This window comes from Suncus etruscus, chromosome 15, assembly GCF_024139225.1.
Source record: "Suncus etruscus isolate mSunEtr1 chromosome 15, mSunEtr1.pri.cur, whole genome shotgun sequence".
NCBI lineage: Eukaryota > Metazoa > Chordata > Mammalia > Eulipotyphla > Soricidae > Suncus > Suncus etruscus.
Genome location: NC_064862.1, coordinates 18218584 through 18238544, shown reverse-complemented (window position 1 = coordinate 18238544; position 19961 = coordinate 18218584). Strand labels below are relative to the sequence as shown.

General features: G+C 41.0%; 1 protein-coding gene across 1 annotated transcript in view; it reads right to left on the bottom strand.

Annotated features, from left to right (window-relative positions):
- Positions 1-19961, bottom strand: part of UST (uronyl 2-sulfotransferase) — a 375708-nt gene that overhangs the window by 354557 nt on the left and 1190 nt on the right. The window lies entirely within an intron of this gene.

Here is a 19961-nt window from a genome sequence, read left to right as displayed (position 1 = left end):
GTTTATCAAAGTGGGGTGCAAGCCTAATAACTTGTTCCTCAGAAACACTCTCCCTAAGAGATGACAGAGACCAGAATTTAGCAATGTGGTAAGAGGGAGCATTTTAAGATACAAGGCTGGAAACCCTCTAGTCACCTCCAACCACAAGGAATAGAAGGGTGATTCTGAGAAACTTAATTAAAGTTATATTCTGATGCATTTTGAAATTTCACCATCAAACTGCAAAGCAGACGCTAAATACTGTCACTCAATAATCATTCCAGGTGAAAGGGGCAGCTAGAAGAGAGTGAGGGAATGTAGGAATGTTCATCAGTAATATTTCCTTCTTGCTCCCTTTAATTTCTCTTCATTTTGCAGCACATAGCCACACACATCTCAGAGTAGAGGGAGCTGGGATCTCTGCTGATCAAACCAACTAAGACACTTACTTTTTTTGGTTTCTGGACCACCTCTGGCTCTGCTCAGCTCTTATTTCTGACCCTGTTCTTAGAAATCAATTCTGGAGATACTTGGCAAATCTTGTATGGTGCTGGGGAAAGAACCCCAGTCAGCATGTGAGGCAAGCCTCCCTGTACTAGCTTTCCAAACTTTTGTATTGAAGGGGTGATGGTAAAAACACAGAAAATAGAATATCCTTAAGACCATCATCAGTCAAAGCAAACTCAAGAACCCACCACATGGTGAGGATTTATGGAGAACTTTCCAGAATCTTGTCCTGAATTGTTGTGTATGTAAACATTTTACGGGATTATTATGTTACTAACCCTACCCTGATCTGTGATTGTACCCTACCCTAGGGTGTGACCTGACATTCTGCCCCCACTCTAGGGTGGTACCTGATTCTGCTTCCACCGACCCTTGTTTTTGTCCCCCAGAATCAGGTAACACCAATGGTGGGATCAGATACCACACAATGGTGGAAGCAGAATCAGGTACCACCCTAGGGTGGGGGCAGAATGCCAGGTCACACCCTAGGATAGGGCACAATCACAGATTAGGGTAGGGTCAGTAACATAATAATGCCAATGCCCTAAAATGTTTACATACACAACACTGCATTTTTCACCTCTGTCCTTCTACCCAATTCCTAGAGCACAGCTTCTCTAGACCACTCTGAAGAGTATCCACCCCATTCTGAAAACCGAGCCCACAGGCGTAAGCAGGCATCTGTTTAACTGGAATGTCACAGCCCTACCTGCCTTTCCCAGGGATGTCCAAGGATCCAGGCCCTGCCATCAGGCTGCAGAAGCAGCTTCTGGAGGCTGAGCTGGGTGCTCACTCACCTACCCCTGCCCTTCACTCCCTTCTTTCCAGTCTCACTTTTCATTTGCTCCTCCACTGTGGTAAAAATAACTTCCTCTTCAAGTCTCTAAATCTGTATGTGATTTTACACACATTTTGGGGGCACATGGCTAGATGAATTTTGACACTGAGGCAGGATGAAATCACACGAAATCTGCAATCCCTTTTCTGAAAATCCCCAATTTGGTGAATCAACTCCACAGTTTCTCTGAGATGTTGAAAAACTACTTCCTGGCTACCTTTGGATGATTCCATCTGGTAAGAGGAGGGGGATGGGGGCAGCAGGATAGAATATGGGGTGTTATTTGCTGTCTCTATGCATAGCTTGCTGTGGTTCTAGTGGAGAGGTGTTTCAATGGGCAGCTCATCATGGAAATGAAACTACTTTGATTTTTATATATTTGGAAGTCCAAAAGTGCTCCCCAGGTCACAGACCTCCACTTACCTGTTCAAGATACAGCAGAATTTTATGAGGACTCATTCTTATTCCCAACAGACAACCTAGAAAGATTCCCCTCTAGAAACCAAAGATCCCCTTTCCAGTTCCACAACAGTAGTTCATAAATCGAGGCCTCTGAACTGAGTTCTCCAGGTCAATATAGTGCAGTAATGAGTGCTCCAGGAACGGAAACCATCTTCTCCTATGATCCTATGCCAGTGTGTTCCTCTGTGGGGAACTGCCTGCTGACACACTTGGCCCTTGCCACTCATGTACTGTTTCTTTTTCTTATTGATGGATTGAAGTTTTAAAAATCAGCCTATCAATCCTGTTCCTAGAGAGCCATCTGCCTTCAAGCTGGGTCTGTTCATTATGTGTCTGGAATGTTTCTGTTTGGAAGATTTTACTTGAAGCTTATTCCCCACTTGGTCTTTGGTGACTTTTTGTGTCTTCATCTGAGGCAGTAGGCATTCAGGTGTGGGGTGTGGTGAGTACCAAGGATATATGTCTAGCTTCAGTTCTTGGAAGGACTAGGATAGGCACTAGTCAATGATGCTCCCCAGAGAAGAACTGTAAGCATCAAGAAACATTGTAGGGCCCGGAGAGATAGCACAGCGGCGTTTGCCTTGCAAGCAGCCAATCCAGGACCAAAGGTGGCTGGTTCGAATCCCGGTGTCCCATATGGTCCCCCGTGCCTGCCAGGAGCTATTTCTGAGCAGACAGCCAGGAGTAACCCCAGAGCACCGCCGGGTGTGGCCCAAAAACAAAAAAACAAAAAAAAAAAAGAAAAAGAAACATTGTAGTTACGGAGCTACCATGCAGAAGAGAATTCTCTTGACCCAAAGTACTGTCTGTGACAGAAAGGTGTAGCTACAGCCCAAAGCCCAGATAGCTAGACAGAGGTGAGGAGAACGGTTCCTCTTCTGGTTAACCACGTGGCTTTCTGGTCCTGAAATTTCATTTCCTTTTTCCTAGTCCATCATCAGACACCATCCTAGAAAGTCAAAGCCTCTACACTCTCTACCCCTCCTTTTCCCTACCCTACTTTCCCTCTAACACTCCCCTTCTCTCCTCTCCTCTTCCCTCCCTTGCCATACTCTCCCCATCTCTAACCTCACACCTCCTCTTTTTTTCTCTTCATTTTTACTTTCCTCCGCTCTCCTACCTTCATTTTTCTTCATTTATTTTCTGTCCTCTTCAGTTCTTTTTTCCCCTTCTCTTTCTTTCCTTTCTTCTCTTCATACATTCTTTCTTTTCTCTCTATTCTTTCCTTCACCTTTCCTAGATACATTCTGCCCTCCCCCACAAACCAGTGTTGTTAGGGGGAAAGTGCTGCCAATTTCAATTACATTCCCCAAAAAACTATAATTAAGGCTATAAAAATGGTGGCCCAAAAATATTTTGTATATTTTACTTGCTCTAGTCATATGAATCTTAAAAACCTCTTAAATACTAGGCTTAGCTCCTCTCTTTCAACAAATGATTTTAAGAGAAAAGGGAACCCTCAAATAAAAATCACCTAATTCAGTGATTCTAAAAAGAGACTTCATGTCCTTGGGCTTTATAAAAGAATCACTGATCATCTACATAGAAGAATCATAGGTCTTCTACTGTGAACCCAAAGCCATCTCCATTCTTCTGGGCATTGGAATACATTATCAGAAGGACCATCAAGATTATATTAATGGGGATCCTAGGAAGAAATACAACTCAAAGTCGTAGTCTGTCTGACTTCACTCTTATAGGGAAAATGAAACCGAAGACCTGGGAAGTGCCTGTGACTTAACAGCAGAATTGACCACTGACCTTAACTGGGGATCCCTTCCAAATGAAGGTCCACTGCCCCTTCCATCAACCAAGCAGTTAGCTTTTGCCATTCAAGGGAAGACACTCATGTCACTGTCTTTTGTTTGGAAGCACTAAGCAAGGATTTCAAGATCATGGTCACTGTCTCTAGACAAAATGTCACCTTCTATTAAAGTCACTTTAGATACCAGGATAACACTCCTAAGAATGACCTTATATCTCTCAGTTTATAAAACACATAGCAGAAGGTGTACACCCCAAAGAAGTATTTGGGAGCAAGTGCATCAGCCTTTGGCAAAGACTTTAACAACGATTCTAATCCTGACTTGCAGTGGTAGTAAAGTAAAGAGTAGTAAAGAGTGTACCAGAACACAGGATGAGGCCAAACAGCTGTGTCTGGTTGCTCCACCAGAAGTGGCAGATGTTCTGTGGCAGTCATTGGGTCTGTCTGGTGATATTCTAGACTGACATGACAAGGTATGGAGATGTGCCAGTTCTGAAATGGTTGGTGATCTCAGAGTATAAACTACAGCATACTCCCTCTGCTCAATTATTTTTTTTATTTTGTGGGAAGAAACTAAAGTGTGGATAAATTCAAAAGAGAGGAAGAGGTTTTGCAAAGAAATAATAATAAAGACATACCAGGAAGCAGAAGTGAAAATTAAAACCAAGCAGGAAGGTTTGTGTGTATATAATTAACCAGCAAATGGTTGGTTCTTGATGGTGCTGAAGAGCTTTTGCTGATGTGAAGGTATCAGGTAAATCGGTAAATAAAAGTAGTTTTGTATGTTCCTGTTTCTTGTTTGCACTGGTTTTATTTTTGGTTTTGGTTTTTGGTTTTTGGGTCACAGCCTGTGATGCTCATTGGTTAGTAGTCATGGCTATGTGCTCAGAAATCGCTCCTGGTTTCTGGGACCAAATGGGATGCAGGAGGATCAAACCAAAGTCCTTCCTAGATAGACAGTGTGCAAGACAAATGCCCTACCAGTGTGCTATCACTCTGGCCCCATACATTGTTTTTTTTTAAAATTGAAAGCCAAGCCATGAATAACTCTACCTATTTTACTAGTTAGTACGTTTGCATGTGTGACATGTGTGAACATATGTGCCTAATATGCATGTAAATCCCAGAAGAAAAGTCAATAAAAATCAAAGAATGTATGTAAATAAATGGATGTTGGTAGAATTCAAATAATTGGTCATGGATTTTTGTTGTTTGTTTGGGGGCCACACTCACTGGTGCTCAGGGACTATGAGATGCCGGAGATAGAACGCTCTACCCATGGTGCTCTTGCTCCAGCCCCTGCTCTGGAATATTTTTAAGTACTCTCTAAAATGAAAATTATTAATCCACAATGTGGACCCAAATATCCGAGATTCAAAAAAGTTCAGGAAGCTGGCCACATTCCATTTATCAAGGGATAAATACTCAGAAGCCAACATATTTTTTTAATGTTTGGTGCACCTCCAAAGGCCTTCAACATATATTTACTGAGTAAATATACTGGACAAAAGCACTTATGGTTCAGAATACTTGCATTCTTATTTCCATCTAGGCAACTAGAAGAAAATTATCAGTGCCTCCAGAGAAGTGATGCAGTTCCATGTAAGTGGTTATTAAACTCACATCTCAGTGAATGCACTAAGAATTACTGAATCAATGCCATGACTTCGGTTATTTCAGTATCATCTGTCAAATGGGTTCAGGCAGACACCCCTAATTTTATAGTCTGTCCTTTTGCAGTTCTGGGTGGAAATCTGTTCAGACACTATTTCAAAAGCCACATTATCCTATGCTTAAAGACTCAAAGTATTGCGAGGAATGCGCTAGTTAATTTAACACAAATTGTTACCTATGTAAGTTACTGATCTAGAGAGAGAGAGGAAACTGGCTACTGGTTCCCCAACAGCTGGCCCTTAGCACAGGAAAAATGACTAAAAAAATAAGTTTACATTTAGATCTGTGAGACCAAATCTAGACTGACTTTGGGCATTCTTAATTCCAGGCAGACAACATAAGGTCCAGATTCGCAAAGGTATGGGCCAAACAATGACCCCCATGACCAGAAGAAATGTTTACAGAACTAAATGTCATATTGTTTCTTTATACCAAAATGCTTGAGTTTCTGCTTCCAGTGCCCCCCCCCCCCAAAAAAAAAGATGAGCTGCAGACATCAAGTGACCCAGGTCGTTCCTGTCAGTCCTCCCCACATTCTCTCCTTAAAATAGAGACCAAACAAAGCAGGATGTGGAGGGCCCTGGGTTAGCTATTGAGAAGCCCTGCAGATGAGAGGTCAAGAGTTCAATTCCCAGCACTACTCTATATGCAATGACCACAACTCTGGCAATCCAATAAAAACAACACAACATGCAGTCTCATGTGCTCACAAACATGTTACACAGAGCCACAACTAAAGAGAGTAACCCCTGGTGATCATGTATGCAAATACTGTGTCACGTGTGCGACTCCCAGTAACAAAAAAAGGGGGGGGGGTAAATAAAGGGAAATACATGAAGGGGAAAAAAAAACAGGATGTGGAATCCTACTGAAGGGACAATTAATCAGTTTCTACTTCCACAGGGCTATGCAAAACACTCAGGAGAAGTGTCAGAGATGGCAATTATCCAATAAGCTCCTTTTCTCCCTTTCAGGAAGAATGATCACAATGCACAGTAAAGTGGCACAACTTCAGAAATGAACATGAAATATGTACTGCAGGAGTTTGAAGATCATCACTGGAATTTTCACTTCCTAAACCATTAAACTAAAGGCGAGAGCAGAAGCCAAGACAGGAGGCAGCAAGAGTGAGCGCCTCTCTTTGGGAAATCAGAGATCAGTGGCATAAACCATGGCACAGACCACGAGGTACAGCAGATCCTAAACAATTCTCCGGCTCCTGGCTAATTTATAATGAGTGTTACTGATTATTCAAGGAGAGGCAGCATCTAACTGTACCTATTTTAAAGCACTTATTTTGATAAGATATATACATTTAAAACCTACTCAAAATTACCTGCATTGCTGGGGAAACCATGCTGCTTCCAGGAAAATCATAAGCAATTTTACTAGAGAGAAATGGAGAGAAATGTTGTTCATATAACTGTGTCCTGTATATTGTTCCGCAACATGAGTAGAAATGGAATTATGTAATTGTGTGTAAATTCCAATCTTATGAGCATGCTCAAAATGTCTTGGGTTACCTCAGAGTAGATGATAGGTAAACATACTGTACCCAAACTTTTTAAAATAGCTGCCCCCTTTTGCCCTCACTGAGCTCATCAACTTTGTTTTAATGAGCAAATACGAAAACAAAATCCATCCATGGGACTATACCTGTTCTAAATTAACTGCCTTGATATTCTTCATACAAGTCACAAGAATCTTTAAGACATCTGTAAAATAGGTAAGGCAAAACTGTAAAATAAATTCCCACGTTGTGAAAACTCCACACATGCGCATTTCCACCTCCAGATGGACGGGTCTAAAGAAGTAGAATAGTGGTGAAGAATTAATAAGCCACGCCAGTCAGGAGAGACACTTGAAGTCAGACTGCTTTCACCTTGTGGTATCTCTATGCGCCAGAGCCAGACTGACCTTTCTTTATTCTCCTAGTACAAACAGGAAAGAATTGAGTGATCCAGGTATGCTTTTACATATAAAAGGGATAGGTTTAAAGGAAAGAGGAATATGGGGAAATGGCTTTGTTTAGGGTTAATAGCTGAGTGTCATCTTATAATTTCACTCTTTCTATTCAAAACAAAAAGAAAATTGAGAAAGTTTTGCTCTACTGTTCTCTACCAGAGGCAAGAATCCCAGATCAGAACTTATAAAAGTAGTTGTTACTTTATATAGACACAGTAAAATTTGGCGGTAAAAGCAACGAAGGTTAAATAGTGATTACATTATTCTTAAAAAATCATCTTTTTCCATTACCTTTGTATACATATCACAAAATTTTTTTCATAAACTTCTCTGAGCATAAACATTAGAACCTTTTTGCAGATACACTTAATTTGAAAATTCTTAGGCATTCTTACAGAGAGCACTGTAATACTAATCTAGAACATCCGAGTGCCTTTTCCATCAACTTCTGTGGGCAAAGACATAGAACATTTTTGCCAACATAATTTGAGAATAAGTTGCTACTTGATATACACAATCAAGCATCACAGTAATTGGGAAACATTCCCAATTGGATAGCTGAGAATCATTAAAATATCTAATAACTTTATGCATTTCCCTGGAACTGTGCAAATTAATATTAAGCCACTAAAGATGAATACATAATTATCTGTTTGCAGTGGAGCATAGAACAAAAGAGTAGCCATTAATATCCATACAGGTAGAATACACACTTTAACCAACAATATAGTGACCAATGCAAATAGAGTTAGAACTGAACCTAGAAGAAAATTGCAAGAAGCTCTGAAAGCAGCTTTTCCTCAATTGGGTTTTGGCTGGGCTTGGATTCTCCATCTTCTCCTCCATCTTCTGTGTTAGGCTGCTGAGGTCATCTGGGACAAAAAGGCCTTTGGTACCTGGGCCCAAATCTGGGTGGGGGAACGTGCTCATCTCCCGCTGTTAGTCCCCCTCCAAATGAGCGTTTTCTTTGACTTTTACCCCATCAGTGACCTCAACAAACTGCTGCAGGTTGGGGGGCCAAAGTTCTTGCACAAAGCACCTTTGGTAGAAGAAAGTCAGTGGGCATCAGCCTCTGGGATGCTGCTCAGAGTCTTCAGTTCCCTCCCTCTCATTGCCTACTTCTGTCTCATCTGCAAGAGCCTCTACCACATTCAGAACAGGGGCTATGTTCACTGATGTTCTGTTGAAGAGCACTGAACACTCAATCCACTCCAGAAGGCCATCAAGGGGATAATCCACCACAGAGTAAAGGAACTCACCATCATTGCGGTCTTCTTGAGTGTCTGAGTCCCTGTTTAGGCTTCAGTTGTAAAATAAATGTCCATGTTCTGAAATCACTGCACATATGATTTTCTATCCCCAGGAAGATGGGTCTGAAGAAGCAGGGGTAGTGGTGAAGAATAAGCCAAGCCAGTCAGGCGAGAGACATGGAGTCAGTCTGCTTTTCACCTCATGATTTCTTTGTTCACCAAAGCCAGACTGACCTTTCTTTATTCTCCTAGTACAAAATCCACCAGGCAGAGGAGGGTCAAGTAATCCAGGTGGGCTTTTACACATAAAAGGCATAGGTTTAAAGAATATGGGGAATATGGGGGAATGATAATGGCTTTTTTTTTGGGGGGGGTAATAGCTGGGTGTCATCTTATAATAAAAAAGATTGGGGATCATCATGAATTATCACACCTGAGTGTTAACTGCAAATAACAATCCAGCTATTTTAATACTTAAGTGCTTAATATACAATTTAGGTGTTTTAATAATTAAGTGCTTAATTTTTTAACTGTAAAGCAAGTATCTCCATAATTCTTGGGGAGAATCCTTGTTTACAGTTAATCACTGTCAATATTTATTTAAATGTTATTATCTTCCCACATATCCTGGACATAGCAGTGTGAGAGCCGCTAAAATAAGAAACTTATTTCCTGTTGCTTGAGAAGGTGGCCACATATAATCTAGAGAACAATATATAACAGGCTTGTGTAAAAGCAAGGGTCCTTCTTTGTAATTCAAAAGTTAATAGAAAAATTGCCATGAAATCATGGTTATACTAGCCGAGCAGCTGAAAATGACACTCTTGGGAGGAAAGGGCAGGCCAAGTCCCCACCCTGTTGAAGCCACACCAACTGTACCTACCACCCACAATCACCATTTTGCCAATGGTCCAGCTTCACCACTTAACCACTAATCACTGCAGAGACACCAAACAGACCAAACTCCAAATATGCTGGTATTTTGACTGAAATCACCAGATCTTTTTTTGGCGTGAATGCAGACAACCTCTCCCTACCTTCTCGTAACTCTAGGAGGCCTGGAAGTCAGAATCACACTCCACAAAAGAAACACTATAAGCCACAGAACTTCGAATTCCTCGACCACACAGCCACATACATGGTCATGCAACAACTCCAGATTTTTTCAATACTGTCATTCCAGTCAAACACACCAAGATATCACTGTGGATTCAAAGTTATCTAATGTTCAGAAGCAAAGCAAGTAACAGAAAAATCAACTAAATCAACTAGCAACAAATAGTTTAGCAAATCTTCTAACAGTAACTTAATGGCCTCATTGTGAAATGCAATCATTTTTACAAATTTTCTTATTAATTTAGACCTTTAATAATTTCATTACCATTTACATGTAAATAAGCAATATGAATTACATTATCTTATGCCTGAAATGGGGTAGGCTTGGAAATGGGTGGGAATTGAGGGACAATTGTGGAGTAAATTTTACACTGGTGGTGAGATTGTTGTTAGAGCATGAATGGTAGATGTTGACCGCCCAACCTTGAACCCTGGATCCCAGGCATAGAAACAAAACAGCTCTCCACAACAGCTCCAGGAACCAAACCCCCTCTGGGACATCCTTAATCCTGATCTGGCACCAACATGTGCCATTTTTGATATGATATCCTGACAATAAGGAAATAGTAACAACTTTATCTAAGAGCAGGTTGTCTTACCTCATTATCTAATGATAAGACAAAATAAAATCAGAAGACTTATCATCCTTTGTTCTGTGCAAAAGTCAATATCGCTATCTACATATGACCGACTGTGACAACCATGACTGGCAGAACGTATCCTGGGACCAATTAAAAAAACCCTACCCTAGGTTTTGGCCTACAATCTGTACAACAACCAAGTTCTCTAATTTCAGAGGTCTGACTAAGACAACTGCAACTGAACGGGTCTTCTGGAAACATAATGAAAGACTTTATCCCAGGCTTCATCCTAGAATCAGCGCAATGACCAAGACCACCAACTACAGAAGACTGATTAAAACAACAGTGAAAGAAATGAACTTCTAGACCATAAAGAAAGACTTCATCATGAGCTCCATTCCTTGACCTGTGCAGATACCAAGATCTCTAGATACAGAGGTCTGATTTTATTACCCTGACAGAGCAGAAGTCTTCCATATGTCACAAAGGACCTAGGGGTAGAGTAAATGAACAAGCAAGGAGTCTGTAGTTATCCCCATGACAGTATACTTCAAGAGCAGAGAAACTCTGTATCTCTTAGGCCAAGAGAATTCCCTTTTTAATTTCCCCAATATTCACTGTGCCTATGCAGGAAAAAAAAAAAAAGAAGAAGAAGCACAAAATAATCTGTTTTTATTTATTTATTGGTTTTGTTATTGTTGTTCTCATTTTTTTTGCACTCTGTTTTGTTTTTATTTCAGGACCGTGATTATTATGTGGTGCTTGTTTTTATTGCTGTAATGCTCATTTTATTTTTTATTTTATTTTATTTTTTTTGTATTGTTGATGTGTTTCTCTTCCTTTTTCCCTTTCTTCTCTCAAACTGTTGTTGAGAGCCTCTAAGGATTCCGCCATTTTTGGCTTGTTTGATTTTTACCCCATTTTATTGCTTTTCTTTTCTTCAAACAGAACCACCACATAACTTGAACCATCTTGTTCCACCTCTCAAATTGAGGGGGAAATAATGAAGGGTACCAAGACCAAACAGTTGCATGAGCACTAAGTAGTAACAAAAATGATTGGACTTAAACACCAAATCCAAAGCCAGTGACATCAGAATCGATACCCAACCTACAACAAGCTAGACACAGAGGGGACCACTTATACTAGCAGTCCCCCGGGGGGGGGGGGGGTAAGGGTGCAAGCTGGGAAGGGGGGTGGTGGGAGGACAACTTTGGGGATGGGAATTCCCCTGATTCAATGTTAATATGTAACTTAAATATTACTGTGAAAGATATGTAATCTACTTTGGTCAAAATAAAAATTATTATTATAAAAATAAAGAACATGAGTGGTAGAAACAAATGTATTATGAGCATCTATGTAATACATGGTCTTTAAATAAAGTAATTTATTAAAAAAAATTAACAATAATGTGACCAAATGTAAGAAAGTGGTGCCAGGGTTAAAATTTTCAACAATACTGCTTGAAATGTGCTCTACTCTTTCTGTCAATTCTTGTTGTGAACTTGCAAATACTCAAAAAGTAAGCCTACTAAGCATTTATATATTCCTTAGAAAGTGCTTTTCTGAGAAGGTCCTAGCACTTAAATCTCTAAACAATGTTCAAAAACATAATGGCAAATAGCTCAATTATAAAATAGGCAAAGGACATAGATAACCTGTCTTTTTTTTCCCTAAGAAGGTACAAAAATGGCCAACCAGGACATAAAAAGATACTCAACATTCCTCATCATCAGGAAAATGCATATCAAAACCACAGTTAGAATACCACTTCATATCCATTAGAATAATGATGATTAAAATAATGGAAATAATTAATTGTGATGAGGATGTGGACAGAATGGAATGTTTTTACATTGTTGCAGTGTACAAGAGTCCAGCCACTGTGGAAAATAGCCTGGCAGTTCACTGAGATGTTAAAAACAAAACTGCCATTGGACGGATTAAGGCATTTTCCTTGTATGCAGCCTTGAACCTCCAATTCAATTCTTGGCACCACATACGGTCACCTGAGCACCACTTGGAGTGATCCTTGAACACAGAGCAGGAGTCAGAAATAATCCCTGAGCACTGTTGGGTGTAGCCCCTTAAGCAAAAAAAAAAAAAAAAAAAAAAAAAAATTCCATCTGACCTAGACATTCTACCATTATTATATATACAAAGAACAAAAAGCACATGCTTAAGTAAAAGTTTATATTCATAGGAACTTTATGTACAATAGCCAAAAAATAGAAACAACTAAGATGTCCATTAACAGATGAATGAATAGACAAAATCCCGCAATAGAATCTTAATTATAAAAAAGAAATAAAGCACTAAAATGTGCTCTATGAGTGACTCTTAAATGAATTAGAAAGAAACAGGAGAAGCAATGCAGGGCTAAAAAACTATCTCCAGTTTAAACCTTAGCACCATATGCTCCTCTGATCATTGCTGGTGCAGCTGCGAAAATCCCTAAGTACAGCCTGAGGCACCCAGATAATGCTTGGTACTACAGGAAAGCCACATTCTCACACCCCCAAATTGAACCACAAGCCCAATTGGCTAAAGAGTTGCCCAGACGGGGCCCTGGGTCTTTTGAGAACTGTCTGAGAGACTTTCCTTCAACAATAATAACAACAACAAATTCAATTTACAAAAAAGAAAGAAGCTAAAGAAGTCAAGCATACAAGACTACACGAGATGATTTTATTGCTAGGAAATTCCTCATTGAAAAAAATCAATCTTTAGACAGAAAATAGATTAGTGGTCTTATAAGGCCAGGAGAGTGGAATAATTATAAGCTAATAACAAAGAGAATAAGGCTTCTCTTTGATGTAATAAAAATGTTCTGAAAATTGATGATAACAATGGTGGTACTTAAAAATATACTAAAAATTACTGAAAACCTTTAAACCAGGGGTTTCAAACTCAATTTACCTGGGGGCCGCAGGAGGCAAAGTCGGGGTGATCCTTGTGTGCAAAGTCAGTAGTCAGCCTTGAACATTGGGGGGTGTGATCCAAACAACTAAAACAAAACAAAACAAAAAAAGATTCCTCTAGGGCAGGGCCACAAAATGTTGTACGGATGGCAGTTTGCGGCTTTCGGGCCTCGAGTTTGAGACCCCTGCTTTAAACTCTTAAAACTTAAAAATAGATGGACTGACTGTGACTATCTCAATTCCATTTTTTTTTTTTTTTGGTTTTTGGGTCATACCCGGCAGTGCTCAAGGGTTATTCCTGGCTCCAGGCTCAGAAATTGCTCCTGGCAGGCACGGGGGACCATATGGGGCACCGGGATTCAAACCGATGACCTCCTGCATGAAAGGCAAATGCCTTACCTCCATGCTATCTCTCCGGCCCCTCAATTCCATTTTTTTAAAAGTATCTTAGTGCCATTTTTTTTTCTTGTTAAGTTCTGTCAATACCTAGATATTAGCCCCTTTCTGATGAGTATAGATGAATAGTCTCTCCCATTCTGTGGGTGGCCTTTAAACCCTAGTCACTATCTCCTTTGAAGTGCAGAAGCTACTTAGCTTAATATAATCCCATTTGTTTATCTCTGATTCTTCTTGTTTGGAAACTGCAGTTTCCTCCTTGAAGATGCCTTTAATCTCAAAGCCATGTAGTGTTTTACCTTCAGGTTCAATACTAACTACATTAATTATCTTGAAGATGGTAATGAGTGAGAGAAATAGAATGTATGTCTCGAAGACAGGCAAGGGGTGGAGGAGGAGGGAGATAGAAGGCATTGGTGGTAGGAAGGTTACACTGGTGAAGGGGGTATTCTTTTCTATAACTGAAACCCAACGACAAACATATTTGTAACTATGGTGTTTAAATAAATATATTATTTTAAGAAAAGAAAAAAATCTTAATAGCAAAGACTGAAATGTGCCTCATTTGGAATTTTCTTGTTCTTAATTTCTGATCTTGTTTCTAATAAATAAAAATGACTAAGGTATATCACAAGTTGCTGAAAGCTGAGTTTGTGTAATAAAGATAAATGTGAGGTAAGACAGAATTGATCTATGGCCAAGTCATATTTACCCCCAACACATAAACACACAGCAACACACACACACACAGCAACACACACACACACACACACACACACACACACACACAAACAATGGCTCCTAATAATTCTAGCAGCTACAATGCATCTATCATAGATCCCCGTCAGTACAGCTGCAGAATAGGCTACTATTTCTGAGTCTGCATCTTCCCTATAGGGAAGAAATATACTATTTTTTCTGGCAACTCAAATTAGCTTGACCTCTTGTACTCTAGTTTCTCAACCACAAAACCAACTAGTGTTTTAAAAACTGGATTGATGACAAGGAATTTGAAGAGAGACAGAACCCAGATAGTGCATATTTATGTGTATTTTTAAAGCAATTCACTGAGACTAGTCTACATTAAAAATAGTTTACAAAGCAGAATGCTTTTCACCATTCATGCCATGTGTTCATGAAATAGACTGCCATAGTTAAACTCCATTTTTTGTCCTTCTCTCATAGTGTCCCCAACCAACCCTGAGAAGAAGATTTGCTTCTAGGAACAAGAACATCATTTTGCCTTTATGTCAACAACTTCTACTGATAATGTGATATTTTATGCATTTATTTCCTAGATTACATCTGGGGCCTAAAGTACTATACTTAAACTATGCCTGATATCATGAGGGTAAAAAAATGGCTTTGAATGTTTATAGAAACTATTTTGTAATAAATCTGTGTTTTCACATTTTGCTTTAAATTTGCTTAAGACTTAGAGAATTCCAAGTTCATTTCATTGCATCTTTTGCTCTCTCGCTATTGGATTCAAAACTGCCATGCTTATCTATAATATATATATATAAAGATTGGCAATCTTGAGAAATGAAAGCTCTACATTTCCATTTAAAGTTGGATAAATTGAAAATGGAGGGAAGGAAAATCTATCAACTCAAGATCTACCCATCAAATTTAGTTCCCATAAAGGCAAAATCCCATATCCAAGGCTTGATGTTAAATCATTAAAGTTTGATGGTTGGATAAGATCGGTAGTAAGCCATCTGGCTTATTCAGTTTACATCAATGAAACGACTGTTATTCCAAGTTTTTGATATTTGCACAGCTCCTAAGCAATGAGGCTACTGGTAGAGGTTGCGTCATAACCTAATTTGCAGGGGAGCTGTTATTTTATTTTTGTTTATTTTTCAGAGCAAATCAACGTCTGAATGCTTCTTGAAATATATCATTCACTGAATTAGAAAGACTGTGTTCTCTAAATTTAATCTAGCAGTAGTTGGTGCTCTCCTCCCTCCAACCATTTGAGAAAAAAAAAAAGTCAAGACAACAGTTATTATGCCTGCATAACTTTCCTCCCCAATTTCCAGTTCTTTTTTGTTTGTTTGTTTTTGTTTTTCTTTTTGTTGGGGGGGGGGGTCACACCAGGCAGCACTTAGGAGTTACTCCTGCTCGGAAATCGCACCTGGAAGGCTCGGGGGACCATATGGGATGCCTGGATTTGACCACCGTCCTTCTACATGCAGGGCAAAAGCCCTACCTCCATGCTATCTCTTTGGCCCCTCAATATCCAGTACTTTTCTCAAATTCATCTCAGCAGGAAATCTTGAAGGAAAAGACTTCCCCAAAATTGATAGAAATAAGGAACTCCTTTGAGCCCAGAATTTGGGACAAAGAGAAAGAATCGCTATTGGTTTCTTTTCTTCCTTCCCTACAGGAAGCTTCTTGAATCTCACAACCCCCACCTCATTACATTTATCTCCAAACTAATCAGCAAACAGTGCATCATAGATGTCAACATTTCAAAAACGAAACCTACATGTCCGTCATCTTTAGAAATAACTTTGCAGGAGCCAGAGAGATCAGACAGTGGGTAAAGTGCTTGCCTTGTGCCTGGCTGAGCCCAGTTTAGTTCCCTGCACAGCAAATAGGCCCCTAGCTACTGTTAGAAGTGATATCAGAGCAGATCATCATATATAAGCCCTGAGTACTGCTAGGTGTGGTCCCCAAAACCCCCAAATAAAATAAATACTGAGAAAATCTCCTTCTTGCTTTTTACCTTCCTCTTTCTCTCCAATAGGTCTAGAAGTCTTCTTGAAAGAAATACCTGTTCTACCCCCAGGGTTCTGAAATATGAGCCCAGCCTGCCTCAAAACCAACATCAAAATCAGACTTGCTGAACCAGCTGCTGGGCCCCTCGCTCAGCCTCTTATTCATTAAGTCTGGGAATCTGCATTCCAAGTTCCCAGATAATGCTGAAGTGGCAAGTCCAGGGACTACAACCTCTGTGAAGAACAGTTGCTAAAGAAACAAGAAGACAGTGAGACACCCCCCCCCAATTCGGACAACCCCACTTCCACCCCCGACTATGTGGCTCTGGGAGGGAGGAGTCCCTGGTGAAGAAGGCCAAGTGTGACTAGCACAGGAAGTGGAAGTGGGCTGAATTATTTCCTTTCCCACTGGCCTGCGAGGTCTAGCTTGACTTCTCAAGAAGCTGGGCAGTTCTTCTGGTTCCTACATACACGGTAGCCTATTTGCACCTATTTCTTTTTTTTCTCTGTCTCCTTTTTAATATTTTTTAAACCATTGCAATTATAATACCAAGTTACTCATAGTTGGGTTTTAGGCATACACTATTTCAGGACCTATCCCACCACTAGTGTCAACCTCTCTCTACCAATATTCTCTGAGTCCATCTCATGCCACTACCAGTACCCCATGTTATTGTCATGACAGGCACCTTTTAAAGTTTGGTTAATTAAGTTTGGGTCTCATAATTTCATTGTTGCTGACTCTGGCTTGGATATTTAATTTTGTCCTTTCTTTTTTGGGGGGGAGAGTTGGGCCACACCTGGTGACTCTCAGGGGTTTCTCCTGGCTATGAGCTCAGAAATCACCCCTGGCTTGGGGGGACCATATGGGATGCCGGGGGATCAAACCTTATCTCTAGTGCCACCTCTCCGGCCCTTGTTTTGTCCTTTGTTAATTCCACCAATGCACCTGAGGCCCCATGCCTGTTTCCCATCATTCCATGTGAGTCTTCCTCCATCCCCTCACAATTTTTTTCCTTCTCCTCACTATATGTCACAACTGTGGTTTCCAGCCTGCTCTTTCTTTCTTGCATCTATTTCTTAAACTGTTTCTACTGCTAGACAGTGGGTACCTAAATCTGATAGACTTGAAATTCAAGTCCTGACTTCCTTGTGTGCCCTTCATTAAGTCATTGGGTTCCATGACCTTTTTTTCCCCCAAGTCAAATAAAGGGGTTAATGGAAATCGTGGAACTGAACCCCTTGTGGCATTGTTGCCTGTATAGATTTTTATTCTACAAATTCATTCCCATGAGGCACTGTTACCTCTTATCCTGAATAGCTCTTCGGTGAGAGTATTAAGTGTTATATTTCATACTACCTTCATGATAAAAATGGGTTGACAAATCACTTCCATAAATATTTATGGAGTGGCTACTGAGTCTGAGGTATAATGATATGAACAAATATATTATTATGTAGCATTAAAGCTATTATTAACAGGTCTGATGTAAAATAACTCTGTAAAGAAAGCAGTTGGCTATCAATATGATTTCCATTTGTAAATGTTTAAGTTCGTATACATTTATTTTTAAGAAAAATGTCTGTCTCCATTATTGGCTAACTGGGGTAATTGAGAGGATGTGTTTACTAACCACAGTTTGTTTTGTCAGAAACCACAGGAAAGCACTCTGTGGATACCCTGCCTTGTATTATTAGGGGTATATTTTAGGCCTTTCTACTTTTCCTGAAAATCACTGTTTACGTAAGAAAACAAGAGGTAACACCCTTGTCCAGGGCACTCTATTCGCACTTCACAAAGACATCACTGTTTTTTTATGATTTTTGGTTTTGGTCTTTGAGTCACACCTCGTGATGCTCAGGACTTATTCCTAGCTCTGTATTCAGAGATCATTCCTGGAAGGTTCAGAGGACCATAGGTTCAAACACTGGTCGGCCATATGCAAAGCAAACGCCCTAACCACTGTACTATCCTTTCAGCCTACAAGTGACTTTTTTGTCACAGCACCTGAGTCAGAAACTCAGCTGGTAGTAAGGCAATCCCTAGTTCCTTAGCTCTTATGTTGCAGTTCGGATTCTGGTTGTTGTTAATACTGTGAATTTGCCCAGCCCACCCATTGTCCCATCACCCCAAACCCCACCCAATGAGGGCACCCCGAAAATGTCCAGCACCCTTTATGAAGTAAGTAATGAAACACTAAATTCCGGATAGTACTGTGCTTGGCTGAATTTTCCAAAGATCCACAAGCTAAATATCATAGCCCATTGATTTCACCTTCAGCAAACTTCTCCCACCTCCCTGCTATTCCCAGTCTCAAGGCAGGGATCAAACCCACAAAAATCTCAGTCGCTAAGTGGTCTGAGAAGCAATCTAGTGCAGCCCCAAATGTGTGAAAGAAAAAAACTGAGGCCCACCCTAAAGCCACTAAAGAGATGAGTGTCAAGTGTGTGAATGTGTCTATGCTGTGGCCACCAGCCACACATCTTGGGTTTCATTCATTAACAGGAAGGAGCCACCCAACTCCGCAATGTCCTCCAGCACCTCAGGGAGCTTCCTCTGGGTACTGAGCTAAGAAAAGTTCCGGAGTGCCCCCAAACAAACAACAAAACAAATTGCTGTCAGATTTTATAGAGACAGACTTCCCATCCCCAACTTCAACCCCCTTATTTCCCCTGCTAACAGTGAGTGATGATGGCCAAAAATAGTCATTTCTGGGGTACTAGTAGGTGTTAGAGAACCTTTCCTCCCAAGCTATCACATGGAAAACAGAGCATTAAGTTTGAATCCTTTATAAGAGATATGTTGCCCACACACACACACACACACACACACACACACACACACACACACACACACACACACACACACACACCAATTACTTGTCTATGAAACCAAACGCTAAGGATAGTACTCTGCCACTGAATTCTCCCTATCACAGTCCTCCCAAAGTTGCTACTGAATTAGAAGTAACTATAAACACTGAGCAAGTATGTGTGTGTGTGGGGGGGGGTGGGTATGAGCTTGCATTATGGCATGTGTTTCCATTCCCAAACACTCCAATGCGTCTCCACTCGTGACCCCTTTGCTTCCCACGGAGAACGACCTCTATCCCTAGACCTGTGGCTTCTGCGGCTAAAGAAAGGATTTTGGGCAAACCTGGGGGCTTCCGAGTTAGTTGGCCCATGAGGGTCCCCAAGACTCGGGTGGCTTCCAGAGGAGGGTGCTTCAGGACTCTAGAAGCTGATGCCCCCTGTTTCAGGTGGGTGGGTCGGTTTTAGGAAGCCCAAGTACTCCCCACCTTTAACTCTTGCCCCATATCCTCTGCTTGCACCTTCTCCCGCCGGCCTTCCAGATGCGCGCTTGAAACCCGGGCAACCCCACGCTCCGCGAGCGAATCCCGCAACAGCGAGGCTCCTCTTCTTTCCAAGAGCTTTTCGCTCCCCTCTTTCCTTTCCTGGTAATCCCTCCCCATCTTATTTCAAGGCAGGATGCCTCGCTCCAATCTCTCCACCACCGGGTCCAAGGATGACCTGAGACCGTGCGCAGAGGATGGTGTGGACCAGCATCTCTCAGACAGTCCAGGAAAGGAACCACGGAGTTCCTTTGGTCCCTCTCCCGAGTCTCAGAGCCCTCTAGACCCCGATAGTTTGGGATGGGACCAGACCACAGGACCGGCCAGAGACCTCCGCCTGTCTTCTTCGCGCCCTGCCTGGCCGGAACGACGTTCCACCTTTCCCCACGCGCTCACACCCACAAACACGCACAGACACGCGTGCA